This window comes from Elgaria multicarinata, chromosome 1, assembly GCF_023053635.1.
Source record: "Elgaria multicarinata webbii isolate HBS135686 ecotype San Diego chromosome 1, rElgMul1.1.pri, whole genome shotgun sequence".
Lineage (NCBI taxonomy): Eukaryota > Metazoa > Chordata > Lepidosauria > Squamata > Anguidae > Elgaria > Elgaria multicarinata.
The window spans coordinates 7,381,634-7,399,270 of NC_086171.1; the positions used below are offsets into that span (position 1 = coordinate 7,381,634).

Sequence of the window (17,637 nt, forward strand, 5' to 3'; positions counted from 1 at the left end):
AATTAAATCTTAACATGTCAATCTTCGCTCTTCACCACTATCCCATAACATAGTCCTTAAACTTTGCTGGTAGTCTCACTTCTCGCCCACTCCGTGTCCGTTCGATTCCATCTGCTGTTCCATCTGACGAAAGCTCCAGCTCACCTTGAGGTCCTCCTGGCAAGACCACTGCCTCAGGGGATGCCAGCTCCTCTGCAACCCCTAGATCCACATTGGTTGCACCCACAGGGGAAAAGCCATCCCTCCTGAGGTGCCCCCTGTTCCTTCTATAAGTTTGACCTTGGGGAGTCTCAACTACATATGAGCGTGGCTCTCTTCTTTTCTGAGCTACTGATGCTGGCATCCAACCTAAAGCTGTTTTCAACCTGACCCTGTCTCCTACTTGCAAAGGTGGAAGAGGTGCTGTGTGCTTGTCATAATATGCTTTCTGCTGCCTCTGTCGATCTTGTAATCTAGGGTGCGCTCCACGTGGCACCCTGGGCTTCAGGGCAGATGTAATAGCTGGCAGTGTGCTCTGTAGTAAACGTCCCATGAGCAATTGGGCAGGAGCAAAACCTAAACCTGTTACTGGAGTATTACGCAGGTTCAACAGAGCCAGATATGGATCAGCGCCATCTTGTAGAGTTTTTGATAGCATATGCTTGATGGTTTGTATAGTACGTTCTGCTTGCCCGTTGGACTGAGGGTAAGCTGGGCTCGAATGTGTCAAGGTGATCCCCCACTCAGTTGCAAATTGTCTCATAACCTGGCTCGCAAATGGTACATGGTCACAGATTATCTCTTTAGGTATACCATGACGTGCAAATGTTGCCTTCAGTCTGGCAACAACAGTCGCAGCTGTTTTATCTGTCAAGTGGAGAACTTCAGGAAACTTAGGCCGGGCTGCCTGAGCGGGAGTAAACCGAACCGCCCCCCTGAAAGGCTACTTGTTCTTGCCCCCCCCAGACACTCTCCAAACTGCGCTGTAAAAGCTATGAAGCCGCTTTTCCGCCGCTGCCGCCAACGCCACCTGTAATGGCGCTGCAACTGCCACCGCAACTGCTGCCTGTATCGCCGCCGCAACTGCCGCCGGAAATGCCGCCGAAACGCTCGGCTCTTTCTCCAGAGCTGTCCTATTGGCAGCCGAAATCGAAAGACACCAAGACATGGGCGGGGGCCGCTTTTTATAGCCGGGGCCTGCCCCTGCTCCACGAGGCTCACGTGGAAGAGCCTCGTGAGCGCCTTCCTTCCTTCCGCCCAGCTCACAACGGTTGCTTCCCGCCCAAACCGTTGGTCGGGCGGGGCAGCTTATTTATAGGCCTGTTAGCCTTAACTCCCAATTTCCCTGCTTTTTGGAGTTTGGTTGAAAACTGTAGAGCCTTTAACATTGATTTGTAAACCATAGTTTTTTTGTTTATTGATTATGAATTAAAATGGCCACCTTATACATTATAATATTTCATTCTGGCACATTTACATTTCAAGAAGATTTGTGAAACATTCTTTATACAATGAAAATTACCCATTTATAATGGTAGAATGCTTTTTTTTTACTGTACGACCTTAACTAGAGTGGCACTCCCATGCCTCTTTAAATAAATATGATCTCTCTACAGAACAAGGAGGTAGACTTCCAAAAGAACATTGCACTCTGCTCTTAATCAGAGGAGGGAGCGTAAACTTCACTCTTCTGAAAGCAAACCCGTGTGACGTAAGTTTTTCTTCCATGTCTTCACTTTCTCTTTATATTCTTATGGATAAATTCCTGGAGGAGAAGTCTAGCCTGATGGCTCTGTGCTACCTCTGGGATCAGGAGCAGTAAGCCTGTATATACCAATGGCTAGGGAGCATGGGCTGGAGGGTGCTGTTGTGCAGTGTCCTGCTTGTGGGTCCCTGGTCCACAGCTGGTTGGCCCCTGTGAGAACAGAGTGCTGGACTAGATGGACCCTCGGTCTGATCCAGCATGGCACTTCTTACATTCTTAGTTCTGTTTGGGCCATTTCTCTCCACCCTACCCTACGCGTGCATGTAAAGTATTGCTCAACAATTCCATGGGGTTCTATCCTTAAAGGCAGCCTAAAAATAATTTAATATAATACAGTTGTCGTGTAAAATGTTCTTGAGTCTTGAATCTAATCTGTTTCTGAAATAATCATGCTTAGAATCCCTAAACTGTACTGTGTCATGGAAGTCTTGTCTAGCGAGCTTTTCTGCCAGCTGAACAAGAAGTCTCTTCAATATAATTCTTCTTCTCTTCGATTAATTTATTTATTGCATTTCTATACCACCCAATAGCCGAAGCTCTCTGGGCGGTTTACAAAGAAGTATAGAAGTAAGTGATGAAAATCACAGTAAACCTGAAACAAGCCAAGTATGTGCATACTGATTTCCTGGTCAGATTTCAGTTGTGTGAATGTATGTAGGTGTAGGCTGTTCTCCAACCTGAATGGGAGGTAGACTCCCGCAGTCCACTGGTTCTCCTTTGGAGGGTGCTGAGTGTAAATCTGTACTTTCTCTGGGCAGAAGACACATGGCACATCCACTGTCCAACGTAGGCCTTCTTGCAGTTTTAAAAGTTGGGTCTGAGGATTCGTTCCTGGAGCAACGTAAAATGTGTCCCCTCAATTGTCCTTGGATTTCGCTTTGCCAAGGTCAATTGCACAGAGTCAGGTCCTTGGGCTGCTCCTATGTAGACTCCTGGCTTTGAGAAGCTACCTCACACTTCAACTCGTACCACTCATTGACTTCACCAGCGCTTTGGCATTGGGCTGTTGTTATCCAACAGGAACGGGAAGTACACTCCCCCAGAGTTCTATGGCTTACCTGTGCAATGTACCAGCCCGTTAATGCCTGCCTGCCTGCCTGTGCCCGCCTCTCTGCATGCCTGCCTGCCTGCCTGCTCTGCCTGGGTGCCGTCATTGTGGAGTAGCTGGATCTGCTGGGAATTACTTCCCCAGAGATCGATGGCTTACCAGTGCAATGTACCACCCCCTTAATGCCCACCAGCCTGCCTGCCTGTGCCCACCTCTCAGCCTGCCTGCCTGCCTCCTCTGCCTAGGTGTCATCATTGTGGGGTAGCAGGATCTGCTTGGACTGACTTCCCCAGAGCTCTATGGCTTAGTCATTGTACATTGTGTAGCAGCTCTCTGCCTGCCTCTCTGCCCTATGAAGAGAGACAGAAACAACTGGGCCTGTTTAGCCTGGAGAAGAGAAGATAGAGGGGAGACATGAGAGCACTCTTCAAATACTTAAAAGGTTGTCACAAAGAGGAGGGCCAGGATCTCTTCTCGATCCTCCCAGAGTGCAGGACACGGAATAATGGGTTCAAGTTAAAGGAAGCCAGGTTCCAGCTGGACTTCAGGAAAAACTTCCTGACTGTTAGAGCAGTACAACAATGGAATCAGTTACCTGGGGAGGTTGTTGGCTCTCCCACACTAGAGGCCTTGAAGAGGCAGCTGGACAGCCTTCTGTCAGGGATGCTTTAGGGGGGATTCCTGCATTGAGCAGGGGTTTGGACTCGATGGCCTTGTAGATACAAAGACATGAGTGGAAAGCCAGAAAATTAGAAAAACAGTTCAACGTAGTCAGTGGGATTATATTAAAAAAGGAGAGACACATGGCACCTTAAAAACTAAGAAATTTATTCTAACAAAAAGATGTAGGCTGGAGGCTTCTTCATTAGATGTGTGCATGTATGCTATATTTTCTTCACAACAACCTTGTGAGGTAAGTAAATGTGGGAGAGAGTGATAACACCCCCACGCCCTCACCCGTCCACTCCCAAGTTCCACAGTAAGATCCATAACTGCACAGTGGCTCTACACTCCAGGTCAAAGACTGTATCCACTCCTACGTTAATTCCCCTCTCTCTGAAGCATTCAATAAATGCAAAGTATTATTCTTAGTATTACCACTGCTTGTAGGATCAGTTACTTCAGGCATTGGTGAGGAATGAAAACAGATTTTCATTTAAATGGGATTTGTGGATTTGTACAACTGATTGGAGATGTCACTGTTCTCTTAATGAGGACACCTGTGTTCTGGCATCTAGGGAAATATAGGTTTATCACGGCATGAACTTTCAAAGACTCTGGTCCAATATTCAAGAAATGAACAGGCAAGGTAGTATGTCTGTCTGGAGCTCACTACTGCTCCACTGAACCTCTCCCTAAGCTAGTGGCCATGTATGTCTCATCTCGACTTCATACATTTACTGACAGGGGAACCATATGCAACATAACCAAGTTAGCCAAGAGCTACAGGAAACTGTTCTCCTTTCATAATTACAAAATAACATGGTCACTTTTTTGGACCTCAGCGTTTATTTTTATCTTTCGTAACCTCACCCTTAAAAGAGACAACTTTGAATATGAGCTAATATTTTACAAAATGTCTTCCACTCAGAACTTCACAAAGTAAATAACTGCCAGCCAAAATAACAATGAAAGCCAGGTTGAAAGCCCTTTGCCCTCAGGCTGCATTATGATCAAGGGCATGTCTAGATCAGGTGATCGCCCCGGGATCATCCCTGTGTGTCCACATGATGCCAGGGGATCCCAGGGCAGGGAGGGATGATCCCTCCCTTTACAGCTTTAATCCCAACTTTTCCAGTGGTCTTGGGATTGTTCTGATCCATAGGAGGTGTAGGCAGCCGTCCCACTTTCTTCAAGGCTCCTCAGGAGTAAACATGAGGAAGAGGGGACTGGGTGTGTGGTACGGAGCTGTTCAGGAGCTCTGTGTCCATCAGGGGGGAGGGGGAGCGGGATTTTCTTAAAAAAGAAAACTAACCTTTTCGATGGAGCGTTTCTGCGCTCATTTTCAATAAAGAAAAAAAATAAAAAATGACGGACTTGAAATCCTCTTCCTCCCAGGACATCAAATGCCACTTGAGGCCTGAGGTGGAGGATCTCACGATCATCATATTGTGGGAACCTCCCCCTCCCCTCCTTAGATCTAGACATGCTGAAAGATTCTGTATTAATAAAATAATATTTTTAAGAAGAAGAAAAAGAATTTAACTGTGAGCCCACATGTTAGTTCGAAATAAAAAATAGGTTTGATAGGGCAATCCTATCCATATTTTCTTGGAAGCAATCCAAAGGGCTTACTCCTGGGCACTGTGCAGAGGATTTGAGCCTAAATGACGTTCCCTTTAGACTCTCAGTCGGTATTTGAACTGAACATCATGAGACGGTTTTGTAGTTCCAAACCCATGTCTTCTTACATCTATCATAGGCATTTCCTCTTCTGCATTAACCAGTTCCATGTCAAAGTAGGCCAGCATCAAGAAGACAAACATCTTCATTGCATTAACAGCGAAAAATCGCCCAGGGCAAAGTCCAGTTCCACCACCGAAAGGCATGCTGTATTATTATTATTATTATTATTTATTTATATAGCACCATCAATGTACATGGTGCTGTACATTTGCATTTATTGAATGGAGGGGAATTAACGTAGGAGTGGATACAGTCTTTGACCTGGAGTGTAGAGCCACTGTGCAGTTATGGATCTTACTGTGGAACTTGGGAGTGGACGGGTGAGGGCGTGGGGGTGTTATCACTCTCTCCCACATTTACTTACCTCACAAGGTTGTTGTGAAGAAAATATAGCATACATGCACACATCTAATGAAGAAGCCTCCAGCCTACATCTTTTTGTTAGAATAAATTTCTTAGTTTTTAAGGTGCCATGTGTCTCTCCTTTTTTAATATAATCCCACTGACTACGTTGAACTGTTTTTCTAATTTTCTGGCTTTCCACTCATGTCTTTGTATCTACATTTCAGTTGTTTTAAGCCTTTATCCCACCTCCACGTTCTTTCTGGTTCTCCCTCGTATTATCCCACTTCGGATATATAGCATTTATAGATCGTATGAAAACTTGCAAACTTACACCTGTGCACTTGTAAGTCCCAAGCCTCTTTACACATATCCTGCAGTGTGTTGCTGTTGTCCGACTTAGTATAAGAAAAGTGTGGCTGTTTTTGCCATTGCCTCTGCCCATTGGTCTCCTTTGCACCTCCCCTTACAGTTCATACATTAGTGGTAGCTGGACAACTCCCCCTCCATTCACCCTTTTTGGAAAACCTCCCTCCCCCCTTCCATGAACTGCATGCAATGTTGTGATAAAGCTCAGAGAAGCAGCCATAGTGCTTCTGGCTAAACGCCTCTGTTCTCACCAAGCCTGATCCCTTCTGTCTCCTTGGGATTTCTCGGAAACCAAGCAGGGGATCTAGCCAATTCCACTGCAATGTGCATCCTCAGCCTCTTCTGTTTACCTAGGCTACTGCCCCATGTGCAGGAGAAAATGCTCTTTTGCAATCCTCCCCCCCCCCAAAAAAAAGTTTCTTTTTTCTTTGGCTGAAAGCTGTGAAAGCTTCCCGGCACATTGGTGTATGTGTGCGTGCGTGTGTCCCTGCAAGGTAGGCTTCTACACCAAATGTCTAGATTCCCAGGTAGCCCTCTCCTTAGCCCTGACCTTAGTCAGGAAGAGCCAGCCCTCCAGGAAATAAAACCACACAAACTTTTAAGGACTAAAGCAGTTTATTTCCAGACACTAAAACTAACTTGTAAGCCTCAGTCAATCACTCAAATTACACAAACAATAGGATATAAAGGGGGGTAGGAAGGTGTAGGAAAAGAATGGGGTAAGAATTTAAAAACAAAGTTCACAACAGTCAATTCCAAACAGCAACCAAATAAGACTCTAGCCCACCCAAAACTGGTCTTTAAAGGCAAACAGATTCCCCTGGAACGTCCAGACACTTAAACATAAGGAACCGATGTAAAACCAAGCCTTTACCCAGCTCACCAGGAATCTCCCATTCCACATACACGTATGTCCAGGGAAGATGGCTGCCCCCCTGGCTGCCCACTAGGGGTGTGATCCGCTCCGATTAGGAGCGTAGAAGCAGTAGCGGATTGGCCTGCTCCGCCTTACCCAGAGGCGGAGTAGGAGCGGACTGCGGACCCCTAGAAGCAAGGCGAAGAGAAGCAACCATTTTTCAGAGCTCCTAGTTCAGGCGGAGCGCTCCGGTCGCCATCTTGAAAACATTTCACCATAGGATTGCATTGCGGCAAATAATCGCGGATAACTACGTTCTTTTTGAAGCTATCATTCTTGAAATTCTTGTGCTCAGAGAGTCGTGGATGGGGGTCATTTTGAGACCACTCTCACCTCTCTGCGTCGTGCGGGTCACATGCTATATTTTTTTGAAAATCGGGTCAACCGCGCGGCTCAAACGGCGTTTTCGGCTTTTCGCCCATAGGATTGCATTGCGGAAAAGAATCAGGGATAACTGGGGGAGGTTTAAGCTATCATTCTGAAAATTCTTGTGCACAGAGAGTCGTGGATGGGGGTAATTTTGAGACTACTCTCAACTTTCTGCGTCGTGCGGGTCGCGTGCTAGAATTTTTTAAAAATCGGGGTTTGGGGTTTTTTTTTTTTTTGGGGGGAAGCGATGACAGGCACATTCAACTCCCAATCCTGATGAGAATTGATCTCCTCAGAAAGCATCATCCTCCAATCCCAGCGTTGGAGGGGGGACTAAGGCAGACCCACCCTCAGAACTTTCTGTTTTGTGTCTCTTTGTGGGTTGGCGTTCGTGGAGGGAACACTTAGTTAGTTAGTGCTCCTGCTTTGGACTTTGGAGATAGATTAGGATAGATTTAGTTTGCCGCGTGTGTGTGTGTTTGTTTGCTTCTTTCTGACTTATAGCTTAGTTTACCCTGTGTTTTTCCCTTACTTTGATTTAATATAAATTTTATTTTTAAATTTTGGAGTGTGTGTTTGGTTGGTTGGGTTGGTTGCCCCCCCCTTCCCTCTATTAAAGCCTGACTGTTCTGCTTTTGTGAAAGCTTTCTTTTGAAAGCATACACACACTTCTTGTCCCATTTCCCTACATTTATTAGCAATATTCTTAAACATATTTTATTATATTCTTTTACACATTCTTAGTAGTATTCTCATACATATTATTATTAGTATTAATATTTTATTCTTCTTATACATATTAGTAGTAGTGTTTGGTTGGTTCTTTTCCCCCCTCCCCTCTCTTAAATCCTGATTGTGTTTCCTTCTGTCTTCTATATACAAAAAAATACCAAAAAATACAAAAAAAAAATTATTCTCTTTTTCTTGTCTGTGTAACTTGGACTGAGTGTGCTGCTTTTGTGAAGTGCAACAGGCAGCCACAGATTGAGCATTTTGGGGAAAGCATACACACACTTCTTGTCCCATTTCCCTACATTTATTAGTAATATTCTTAAATATATTATTATATTCTTTTAGATATTCTTAGTAGTATATATATTAGTATATTCTCATACATATTATTAGTAGTATAATATTTTATTCTTCTTATACAGCATACACACTTCTTGTCCCGTTTCCCTACATTTAAACATATTATATTCTTCTTATACATATTCTTAGTAGTACCTTATACATATTATTAGTAGTATTAATATTTTATTAGTCATCATGAAAAGAGGGAGCAGGCGTGCTGAAAGCAGCAAGGCTCAGGCTGGCAGCAGTAAGCAGGCTGCCTCTCCTCCTGTGAAAATCAAACGGGCAACTCCTTGGCTGACTGCTCCAAAACAGAAGCAGGACAAGCAGCAGGCAGAGCCACTCTCTTCTGCAACTTGTGCCCGGCGTTCTCTTTTTGAGGGTGGGAATGGGAAAAGTGCCCCTTTACAAGAGGCAGGTGGCATTAGAGGAGGAGGAGTATCTCCAACTCCTTCATTATCCTTTCAGCCCACGAGCCCGCTGATGGACCTAGACGAGGTCCTCAGCACAGTGGAGGGGGAGGAGGAGGCGGCGGTGGGCCTCCAGGATGTGGGGGCTGAGGAGGAGCAGCAGCAGGCCGAGGCTCTCTCCCCAGTCTCATCCCACACCCCTGTTTCTGTGGCAACACCAGAGAGCTCAGGCGGGCAATTGGTGGTGTCACCACGGAAACGAAAGACAAGCATCGTGTGGGACCACTTTGAGTTGGGAGCGGATCCCCGCTTTGCTGTCTGTCGCCACTGCAAACTCAGCCTAAGCAGGGGTTCATCGACAGGGCATTATGGAACCAGCAGCATGAAGATGCATCTTAAGAGGCAGCACCAGTCGGTCTTGATGGGGAAAGAGGCGGGCAAGGCGACTGGTTCCAGGGGAAAGCCGAAGGCTGCTGCTGCTGCTGCTGCTGCTGGCACTTCCACTCTCAGCTCTCCATCTCCCATCCCCACAAGGGTTAGGCAGGCAACCCTGCCGGAAATGGGGTGGGGGAAGTATGGAACCACAAGATGGCGTTTTCCAACGCCCTCCCAGATCACCACATCAATCGGTGAGATGGTGGCGTTGGACGACCAGCCATTCAGCCTCATCGACAACGCAGGCTTCAAGAGGCTGATGTCGCTTGTGGTGCCATACTATAAGCTGCCGTGTCGCACCACCCTGAGCAGGCAGGTGGTGCCTTCCCTGTACCGTTCCTGCAGGGAGTTAGTGCTGGGTCGTCTGTGCCAGGCAGAGGCATGGATGGTGCACTTCACCTCAGACATTTGGTCCAGCGAGGGCGGAGTGCACGCTTACCTGTCCCTGATGGCACACTGGTGGGCAGCCGTGGGGCAGGAAGGATCCAGCACTACAGGGACTGGCAAGGAGGGCTACTGCTGGGCCCTCCTCCACATGCAAGTGATGGACCAGTCCCACACGGCAGCGGAGATTACGGAGGCCATGAACCGCATGGTGGATGGGTGGCTAGCTGGGCAGAAGGTCACCCGTGGTTACATGGTCACGGACGGGGGAGCCAACATGGTGAAGGCGGTGCGCGACGGCGGATTCGAGGGCGTCCGCTGCATCGCGCACGTCTTGAACCTGGTGGTGAGGGATGGCCTTGGGATGGGCAGCACCAAGCCCAACCTCGGTCCCCTGTCCGGGATCCGTAACCTCCTGGAGAGCTGCAGAAAGGTGGCAGGCCATTTCCACCACAGCGTCAAGGGCAGTCGCTTGCTGCAGGAGAAGCAGGAGGAGTTGAATCTCCCGCAGCACAGGCTAGTGCAGGATGTGGTGACACGCTGGAACTCCACCTACCTGATGCTGGAGCGGATGGTGGAGCAACAGCGTGCCATCCACGACTTGTTCAGGGTCAGGGACATGGGCGTCCACCACATGGGCAAGCAGCAGTGGGACGCCATGTCCCAGCTGGTGGCGGTCTTCAAGCCGTTCCTGAACGCCACCGAGACCCTGAGCAAAAGCTCTGCCCTCCTCAGCCAGGTGATCCCTGTATGCAGGCATCTCCAGAAACAGATGGGCGACTTTCTGGAGTACAGGGATCCCGTCACCGGCAGGCGCTTCGAGCCCGAGGTCCGCGAAGTGGTGACTAGGCTGAGGGACGGCCTGACGCGGAGGCTGGAGCCCATCCAAACCGACAGGGTCCACATGTTGGCAGCCATGTGCGACCCTCGTGTGATGGATGGGCTTTGTGGGCCAAATAGCAGGCAGCACTGGGTGGAAACGCTGGTGGGCGAAGTGCGGGCGGCATGGGCCAAGAGGATGGGGCAGAGTGAGGCAGAGGAGCAGGCCACCCCTCCCCGCAGCAGCACCAGCAGCACCAGCAGCAGCCTCACGTGCATCCCTCCCAGCAGCAGCACAGGCGAGGGGTATTGGGAAGAGGCTCTGCACACCGTGTTTGGGCAGAGACCCTCCCCAGCCACCAGCCAGGATGACGCTGCAACCACCGTGCAGCGTTACCTGTCAGAGCCCATGGAGGACTGCTCCATGGACCCCCTGGCCTACTGGTCATCCCGCTGCCAGATTTGGCCGGACCTGTCACGGGTGGCCATGGATCGACTCAGCTGCCCACCCACCAGTGTTCCAAGCGAGAGGGTGTTCTCTATGGCGGGCGACATAGTGACCCCTCACCGCTCTCGCTTGGAGCCGGACTTGGTGGAGCAGCTGGTCTTTCTGAAGGGCAATCTCCCCCTGCTGGGATACCCCACCCTCAAGCCCTCGTGGGAGTGACAGGCAGGCTCCCCTCCCTTTAATTCCACCCCTCCTTTGGTTGGCAGGCACACTACAGTTCAGGCAGGCTGGTTTTTTCTTTTTATTATTATTTTTATTATATTTTTCTTCTTCTTCTTCTTCTTCTTCTTCTTCTTCTTCTTCTTCTTCTTATTATTATTATTATTATTATTATTTAGTGTCTGTGTTACAGTTCACAACATCAACTCTGAATCATTCGATTCGTCTCTGTAGGCACTAGGCAGAGTTTGTCACCGTGCGTGTGTGTGACTGACTGTGAGGGCAAAGCACCGCACTTGAGTTCATTTCATTTCTGTGGCGTCCGGTACAGCTTAGTCAACTCATCCGGATAGTTTTCCACCCAGTTCCAAAAGACTCCATGATTGACTGCACGTGTTTAGGTGAGGTGCAAGCAGGGGGCAAGGCAATGCCTGGCACCACCACCATTAGCCAGGCTGCCTCTCTCCAGCAGTCCACGGGTCGCCCTTTGGAGTGCCCTTGGCTTGGAGTGGAAGACTTACTCCCTGATCCAGAAGTATGGTTTTGAGAAGCAAGCTGTCACTTCAACTCATGAGCCTCTGTGCAAAAGCTGTCATTGTGTGTGTGGTTGTGAGTGTTACTGCAGCTGCCTGTCTCGCTGCGAAAATGAAACAGGCGAGTCCTCACCTTTGAGAAGCAACCTTTCACTTGAACTCATGGAAGTCATTGACTTCAGCACAGCCACTACATAGAGGCTGTGGTCCTCCAGGATCTGGGTGACTCGATCAGTGTGCTGATTTTGAGAAGCAACCTTTCACTTAAACTCATTCAGTTCCCCAATTGAGGGTGAGGGAGGTTAAACTCCAGTAGTCCACGGGTCACCCTTTGGAAAGCTCAGGGATCAAGTGGACTACTCGACCAGTCTGCTGATTTTGAGAGGCAACTTTTCACTTCAACTCATGGACTTCCCCAATTGAGGGAGGTACTCCAGTAGTCCACCAATCTCCCATAGCACAGCCACTTAGTGCGTACGGACAGTTTAAGTTTCCTGAGAAGTGAGCTCTCACTTCGACTCATGACAGCCATTGACTTCACCACAGCCACTTTGTGTGGGATGCTGTGGTCCTCCAGGATGTGGGTGAGGATTAGTCGCAGAAGCTGGTCCAGCTTCTCTCTCTGGTCTCGTCCCACCCCTCTTCCGCTGTAACGCCCTCTTTGAGAAGCAAGCTGTCACTGAAACTCATGAAAACCATAGACTTCCGAAGCAACCTTTCACTTCAACTCATTGACTTCCCCTTTGAGAAAAAGCTAAGCTCCAGTAATGCACCGTTTGTCCGTGGGACAGCTCTCTTATGAGAAGCTGCACTGCATATGCAGCAGTGCCATGGCTTTGAGAAGCCGAGACCCATCCCAGCCACCGGGAACCGGAGGAAAACTCCAGCAGTCCACGGGTCGCCCTTTGGATAGCTCGGGGATCAAATGGAGTACTTGATCTGTGTGCTGATTTTGAGAAGCAACCTTTCACTGCAACTCATTCACTTCCCCTATGTGCGGGAGGTACTCCAGCAGTCCACCGATCGCCCGTAGCACAGCCACTAGCAAAGCCACTACAGTGGATGCTCTCTTCTCTCTCTCTCCTCAGTCTCATCCAACCCCTCTTCCTCTTCCCCTTCTGCTGTAACCCCTCTTTGAGAAGCAAGCTTTCACTTAAACTCATCATTCACTTCCCCAATTGAGGGAGGTAAAGTCCAGCAGTCCACGGGTCGCCCTTTGGAGGGCTCAGCAGCAACGTTAATCCTCCAAGCATGCACACAAATCTTCCATACTCAAAGTAACTGCTTCAATAACTAGTAGCTCCTTTTTGCCCGCCTGCCTGCCTGCCCGCCCGCCTGCCCGGGAACCGTCCTTGTGAGGTAGCTGGATCTGCTGGGACTCACTCCCCCAGAGATCTATGGCATACCTGTGCAAGGTTCCAGCTCCTTTGTGCCCACCGGCCCATGCCTGCCCGCCTGCCCGCCTGCCTGCCTGCCTGCCTGCCTGCCCATGCCCGCCTGCCCGGGAGCCGTCCTTGTGAGGTAGCTGGATCTGCTGGGACTCACTCCCCCAGAGATCTATGGCATACCTGTGCAAGGTACCAGCTCCTTTGTGCCCACCGGCCCATGCCTGCCTGCCTGCCCGCCTGCCTGCCTGCCTGCCCATGCCCGCCTGCCCGGGAGCCGTCCTTGTGAGGTAGCTGGATCTGCTGGGACTCACTCCCGCAGAGATCTATGACATACCTGTGCAAGGTACCAGCTCCTTTGTGCCTGCCTGCCCGCCTGCCTGCCTGCCTGCCCATGCCCGCCTGCCCGTCACTCCCCAATTGAGGGAGGTTAGCTCCAGCAGTCCACGGGTCGCCCTTTGGAGAGCTCAGGGATCAGATGCACTATTCGTGATCCGGTCTGGTTTTTTGAGAAGCAAGCTGTCACTGAAACTCATGGACTTCCCCAATTGCGACTGGTACTCCAACAGTCCACCAAACTCCCATAGCACAGCCACTTAGTGCATAGGGACAGTTTAAGTTTCCTGAGAAGTGAGCTCTCACTTCAACTCATGACAGCCATTGACTTCACCACAGCCACTTCTCGGTGGATGCTTTGTTCCTCCAGGATGTGGGTGAGGAGGATTAGTTGCAGCAGCTGGTCGAGCTTCTCTCCCCAGTCTCATATAGAGCAATTAAAGGTATCTGAGAAGTGAGCTTTCACTTCGACTCATGACAGCCATTGACTTCACCACAGCCACTTCTCGTTTTGTAGTGCACCGAGTTGAGCACAGCCACTCCGGTGGATGCTCTGGTCCTCCAGGATGTGGGTGAGGAGGATTAGTTGCAGCAGCTGGTCGAGCGTCTCTCCCCAGTCTCATATGGAGCAATTAAAGGTATCTGAGAAGTGAGCTCTCACTTCAACTTCAAGTTCAGACACTTGAGCACAGCCCCTACAGTTGAGGCGCAGCTGGCCGTGCCTCTCTCCCCAACCACTGTCTGCATAGGGACAGTTTAAGTTTCCTCCTGAGAAGTGAGCTTTCACTTCGACTCATGACAGCCATTGACTTCACCACTTAGCTGTTCCTCATGTTGTCCTTTCCCTGAAGTGGAGTTCGTAGCAGCAGCTGGTCGAGCGTCTCTCCCCAGTCTCGCAATTAAAGGTATCTCTGAGAAGTGAGCTCTCGCTTCGACTTCAAGTTCAGACACTTGAGCACAGCCCCTACGGTCGAGGCACAGCTGGCCGTGCCTCTCTCCCCAACCACTGTCTGCATAGGGACAGTTTAAGTTTCCTCCTGAGAAGTGAGCTTTCACTTCGACTCATGACAGCCATTGACTTTACCAGCCACTTTGTGTTGGACGCTGTGGTCCTCCAGGATGTGGGTGAGGATTAGTAGCAGAAGCTGGTCCAGCTTCTCTCCCCGGTCTCGTCCCACCCCTCTTCCGCTGTAACCCTCTCTTTGAGAAGCAAGCTGTCACTGAAACTCATGGACTTCCCCTCAGAGAAAAAGCTAAGCTCCAACAGTCGACCGATCTCCCGTAGCACAGCCACTACGTTTCCTGAGAAGTGAGCTCTCACTTCGACTTCAAGTTCAGACACTTGAGCACAGCCCCTACGGTCGAGGCGCAGCTGGCCGTGCCTCTCTCCCCAACCACTGTCTGCATAGGGACAGTTTAAGTTTCCTCCTGAGAAGTGAGCTCTCACTTCAACTCGTCTTGTAGTGCGCCCGCCGAGTTGAGCACAGCCACTACAGTGGAGGCGCCTGCCCGCCTGCCTGGGAGCCGTCCTTGTGACGTAGCTGGATCTGCTGGGACTGACTCCCCCGCAGATCTATGGCTTACTTGTGCAAGGTACCAGCTTTTCTGGGCCCGCCAACCCATGCCTGCCTGCCTGTCTGCCCGCCTCCCCCGGGGTGCTGCTGTGGTGGGGCATCTGCCAGGACTGACTCCTCGCCTGCTTTGCCTGCCTCTCTGCCCGCCTGGTGCCTGGGAGATGAGCTTTGCGGTTCGTGCCCAGCACCCTCCGGCACGCTTGCTCCCAGTCGTCCTCCTCTGTGCCCCTCAATGCGTAACTGGTGGCTTAGAAAGAAACAACCAGCCATCTTTGCCTCACTTGCTCCTTGCGCCCGCTTACGGGTTGGTTTGCTATGCGTTAGTGCTCAAGTCATCCTTGCGGCACTACAATGCATGCTGCCTGCCTGCCTGCCTGCCTGCTTTCCCTCCCTTCTCCCCTTCCCGCCTTGCAGGGATGGTGTATGTGTCTTGCTTTGACTCAGGGGAGAAGTCCTTCCTGCGCTCACTTAGACTTTATCAAGTTCAATAATTCCTTTTTCAAATGTGCAAGAAGATTTAGGGTTATCTCGTGGCATGTTGGGATTTCCTTGGAACTGGCCCCATTGAGCTGTCTGCAATTGCAACTTTAAATCCCTGACATACTGGAGTGCCCGATTTTCAAAAATTCCCCAAAAATCAGGGGATGATGGGATTGCCTTGAAACTTGGTGTCCATGGGGACACATGGGTAAGCTGTCATGGGACCAAAGGATAGGTTTCTAACGTGCAAATTGACATAATTGTAGAATGGGACTTGATTTGGGGTGAGTTAAAACGTTTAAGCCGCGCCAAAAATCAGGGGATGATGGGATTGCCTTGAGTGTGGGCGTCCCTGTGGACACATAGATAAGCTGTCCTGGTGCCGAGTTTGAGGTTTCTAACATGCAAATTGACGGAGCTATCCCAAGGGGTCTGAATGGGGTGCCCGATTTTCAAAAATTCACCAAAAATCAGGGGATGATGGGATTTGCTTGAAACTTGGCGTCCATGTGGACACGTGGATAAGCTATCATGGTGCCGACTTTGAGGATTCTAACATGCAAATTGACATAGTTGTAGAATGGGACAATTTGGGGTGAGTTAAGCCGCGCCAAAAATCAGGGGATGATGGGACTGCCTTGAGTCTGGGTGTCCATGTGGACACATGGATAAGCTGCCCTGGTGCCAAGTTTGAGGTTTCTAACATGCAAATTAACGGAGCTATCCCAAGGGGTGTGAATGGGGTGCCCGATTTTCAAAAATTTGCCAAAAATCAGGGGATGATGGGATTGGCTTGAAACTTGGCGTGCGTGTGTATACGCCCATGAGGTGTCATGGTGCCAAACATGAGGTTTCTAACTTGAATCGAAAAAAAGTTGTTTACTTTTTTAGCTTTCAATGCAACCCTATGGGTGGGAAAAAACGGAGCTCCGATCCGGATCCGGAGCTCCGAGCGGAGCGGAGCGGAAGTGGGCGGAGCTGGGGCGGAGCGAAGCAGCCCGCTCCGAAAATGGCGGATCTGCAAGTGAAGCGGAGCGGGGGGTCCGTGCACACCCCTACTGCCCACCTCTTTATCCTTTTCCAGGCCGGCAGGCCTCGTGACTCACTTTAGCCAGTCCTATAGACAAGACCACTTCTCCAACAGTTAAGTTAAAGCGAGATGGGAGACCAGGGAACCCATTTTACACATAGGCAAAGTGAGGTAGCAGGCAAATAAGAGTGAATGACTGCAAGGGAGAGAGTTTGGGTACACGTATGTTCAGAGAAGATGGCTGCCCCCCTGGCTGCCCACGTCTTTATCCTTTTCCAGGCCGCCAGGCCTTGTGACTCACTTTAGCCAGTCCTATGCCCCACTCGGGTCGTTGGCACTCCCTCCCTCGCCAGGCCGTTTCCACAACTGAAACAGATCAACACCCCAGTTAGCACGACCTTGGGTATTCCAGCTAAACTGATAACCCACAGCTGCTCCAGGAGATAGGGAGGGCTTGGCACAACCAATTACCCGTGCCATGAGCTGTTCCCTGAAACTCCCTCCTCCTGGCCTAGAGGCCGCAGCCAGACTGTGCAGAACTAACTGAACAGGACCGCAGCCCTTTGGGGCCGTCCTTTACAGGGAGCGTGCAAGAAATCACAGGTGTGATGGAGCCCATAAGCAGGTGAGCCAAGAGGTACAGGAAACTGTTCTCCTCTCCGAATTGCAAAATAACATGGTCCCTCTTTTGGACCTCAGCGTTTATTTTATTTTTTGTAAGCCCACACATAAAAGAGACATAAAAGAGAATATGAGCTAATATTTTGCAAAATGTCTTCCACTCAGAACTTCACAAAGTAAATAACTGCCAGCCAAAATAACTACGAAAGCCAGGTTTGAATCCCTTTGTCCTCAGGCTGCATTATGATCAAGGGCATGTCTAGATCAGGCGATATCCCAGGGATCACCCCGGGATCATCCCTGTGTGTCCACATGATGCACAGGGGATCCCAGGGCAGGGAGGGGTGATCCCTTCCTTTATGGCTTTAATCCTGACTTTTCCCGAGGTCTTGGGATTGTCCTGGGACCACAGGAGGTGTGGGCAGCTGTCCTGGTTTCTTTACGGCTCCTCAGGAGTAAACATGAGGAAGATGGGACTGGGCATGGGGCACAGAGTTGTTCAGGAGCTCCGTGACCATCGGGGTGGGAGGGTGAGCGGGATTTTTTTTTTAAAAGAACTATCCTTTTCAATGGAGCATTTGTGGGCTGATTTTCAATAAAGAAACAAAAATCAAAAAACGCAGTCGTGACGTCCTCTTACTCCCGTGACATCGCGTGGCATGTGAAGACTGAGGGGGAGGATCTCACGATCATCA

At 49.8% G+C, this 17,637-nt stretch overlaps 1 protein-coding gene across 1 annotated transcript in view; it reads left to right on the forward strand.

Annotated features, from left to right (window-relative positions):
- Positions 1–1,619: 1,619 nt before the first annotated feature.
- LOC134396357 (7-alpha-hydroxycholest-4-en-3-one 12-alpha-hydroxylase-like) overlaps positions 1,620–17,637 on the forward strand; it is a 210,086-nt gene continuing 194,068 nt past the window's right edge. The window contains exon 1 of the mRNA XM_063122831.1: positions 1,620–1,690. The gene's annotated coding sequence lies outside the window, so the exon portion shown is untranslated. The remainder of the gene's footprint in view (positions 1,691–17,637) is intronic.